The sequence below is a fragment of the Magnolia sinica genome, chromosome 16 (assembly GCF_029962835.1).
Source record: "Magnolia sinica isolate HGM2019 chromosome 16, MsV1, whole genome shotgun sequence".
In the NCBI taxonomy this organism is placed as follows: domain Eukaryota; kingdom Viridiplantae; phylum Streptophyta; class Magnoliopsida; order Magnoliales; family Magnoliaceae; genus Magnolia; species Magnolia sinica.
Window position 1 is genome coordinate 28,145,337 of NC_080588.1, and position 3,169 is coordinate 28,148,505.

General features: G+C 32.0%; 1 long non-coding RNA gene across 1 annotated transcript; it reads right to left on the reverse strand.

Annotated features, from left to right (window-relative positions):
• Nucleotides 1–1,140: 1,140 nt before the first annotated feature.
• LOC131229071 (uncharacterized) lies at nucleotides 1,141–2,569 on the reverse strand. The gene is made up of 2 exons (XR_009163160.1): nucleotides 2,397–2,569; nucleotides 1,141–1,715 (listed from the first exon to the last, which is right to left on the reverse strand). It is a non-coding gene; the product is annotated as an uncharacterized LOC131229071 (long non-coding RNA).
• Between the last annotated feature and the right edge of the window lie 600 nt (nucleotides 2,570–3,169).

Below are 3,169 nucleotides of genomic sequence, written 5' to 3' on the forward strand. Positions count from 1 at the left end.
ATTGTCTTGACCTTCTTCCAATATTTGTTGTCCCGTATGGTGTTCGCAACTTCGACCGGTGTCCCTGATGTCTTCTTCCCATGTTTTGTTTTGAGCTATTCTCGGGAAGCGAACATCTCACTCAATTCTCCCCTATGCTAGAATAAACTCTCTAATGCTATAAAGTTTGTTGCGAATCTAGTCGCCGCAGGCCTCAACAACTCTCGTCCTTTCGTGAACTTTCTCATTATTGCGACTACTTAATTATGGTTGTAAATAAACATCATCACTTCTCTTGCCCTTTCGACCATTTCCTTAACATTCTTCTTCTTCCCAATATCTTCCAATATAAGATCAATATAATGGGCAGCACATGGTGACCAAAAAAGATGTTTTCTCTTATTCATCAATATGTCCTGCAAGCTTATATGTTGCTTCATTATCTGTCACAATCTGCACTATATTCTCCTCTCCAATTTCGTCCACAACTTTATCCATTAGTCCATTAATATAAGTAGAATATTTTGTTGCCTCTGAGGCATCAATTGACTTGTGATATATAGTTCTTAAGTGGCAGTACACCATAAAGTTGATCATGCTGCGTCTAGTTGGGCCAGTCCAACCATCACACATGATCGTGCATCCTCTGGTTTGTCATACAAGTTTAAAGGTAGCCACGTATGCTTTTACATCCGTATACTCTGCATCTGTCCATTTCTCTCTAATCTCCTTAGCCGTGGGAGCTTTTATTCCTTCACCTGCTTCTGCTGCTGCATCAATTACCACCTGCCAATATGGAGAATTGGCTACGTTAGGAGGTATGTTGGCATGTATAAATAACTTTGCTGTTGCTCTACCTAATTTCTCAACGGAAGTTCTACTCCACATTCGTTTTATCTTCTTTTGTTTAGTTGATTCTTTCTTAAATAGGATTGGATCAATAGAGGGTCTCCTAGGCTCATTTACTTCTTCATCCATACGTATAGGGGCATCACGTGAAGATGTCTGTCGTCGGCTCCCAAACATATGTCGTAACCCACCAAACCTACCCCCCCTCCCCCTTGTATCACGCACTAACCCATGCATGCCAAACATGCGGCGATGTTCTTCCTCTTCACGAGTTAGATGCAAGCTCTCTTTCCTAGCTATAGTAAATTCTCGATCTGAATCTTCGTCAGAATCAATAATATCTTCATCACGAACGCCCATATATTCAGGACCAAACACCTCCTGTCGAGCTGCATCCAAAATATCATCTTTCTTCTTTTGTACAGCAGCACGTTTACCCTTCAACTCATCCAGACTAGCTTGCATTAAAAGCATTATCTCTTTCGGTACTCTACTATATGGCGTAACTTGACCCTTTCGATGTGCGAAATGTTGTTTGAGACGAGTAATTCCACCAGTCACTAGTCTATCACAATACTTGCACTTCATGTGTTGCCTAGTACCACTAACCCTCTCACAATATTGTCATCCAATATCCTCACTTACTTGTTATTGGCTAAACCCAGACATTTCTTTAGGTTTAGGTAGATATTAGATAATTAGATATGAGTATGAGTGTATGACCTATGTTAATAAAGATGATTTTATATTCTAACTAAACCCTAAGAAGCTCCAAGGCAAAACCTGTCCAATATAAGCAAATAAAAACATAAAGTCACTAATTCGAAAATAGAAAAAAATGATAAAATGACACCACAAATCTGTAAAATGCACATTAACATGTTCTACTATAATTAACACTTCAAATTCTATGATTCAATCAGCAAACTATTCATTAAAAAATGATTTTTCGAATTTAAAAAAAAAAAAAAAAAAGCCAAAATTAATGCGTAAATAGAAAAAAATAAAAAATATATAAAAAATGGCACCCCAAATCTGTAAAATGTACATTAACATATTCTACTATGATTAACACATCATATGGCATGATTAAAACAGCAAAACAATCATTCAAAAATTATTTTCCAATTTTTTTAAAAAAAAATGGCTATAATTAATGCGTAAATAGAAAAAAATATAAAAAAAAATTATAAAATGGCACCCCAAATCTGTAAAATGCACATTAACATGTTCTACTATGATTAACACATTATATGGCATGATTAAAACAACAAAACAACCATTAAAAATTGATTTTTTGAATTTTAAAAAGAAATGAACAAAATTCATGTATAAATAGAAAAAAATATTAAAAAAAAATAAAATGGCTCTCCAAATCAGTAAAATGCACATTAACATGTTCTACTATGATCAACACATCATATGGCATGATTAAAACAACAAAACAACTATTAAAAATTGATTTTTCGAATTTAAAAAAAAAATAGTCAAAATTCATGCGTAAATAGAAAAAAATATATAAAAATATATATATAATGGTACCCCAAATCTGTAAAATGCACATTAACATGTTCTACTATGATTAACACATCATATGACATGATTAAAACAGCAATACAACCATTAAAAATTGATTTTTCGAATTTAAAAAAAAAAATAGCCAAAACTCATGCATAAATAGAAAAAAATATAAAAAAATTATAAAATGGCACCCCAAATCTGTAAAATGGACATTAACATGTTCTACCATGATTAACACATCATATGGTATGATTAAAACAACAAAACAACCATTAAAAATTGATTTTTCAAATTTAAAAAAAAAGGGTCAAAATTCATGCGTAAATAGAAAAAAATATAAAAAAATTATTAAATGGCACCTCGAATCTGTAAAATGCACAGTAACATATTCTACTATGATTAACACATCATATGCCATGATTAAAACAGCAAAACAACTATTAAAAATTGATTTTTCGATTTTTTTTTTAAAAAGGGTCAAAATTCATGCGTAAATAGAAAAAAATATTAAAAAATTATTAAATGGCACTCCAAATCTGTAAAATGTACATTTACATGTTCTACTATAATTAACACATCATATGGCATGATTAAAACAGCAAAACATATTAAAAAAAAAGTATAAATACCTATTTTTGACGAATTTCTGAAAAATGTCCCACCGAGCTTTGATTCAATAAAATCCGTAATATAATGTGTTTTTGTCTCAAATACTCAGCCAAGGTTGGTTGAAATTAGTAGTAGAAGGAGTGAGAAATAGTTTGGATGCAAGAAGTTTCAAAAAAACAGCAAAAACAGAGCTTAAAATGAAAAAAAAAAA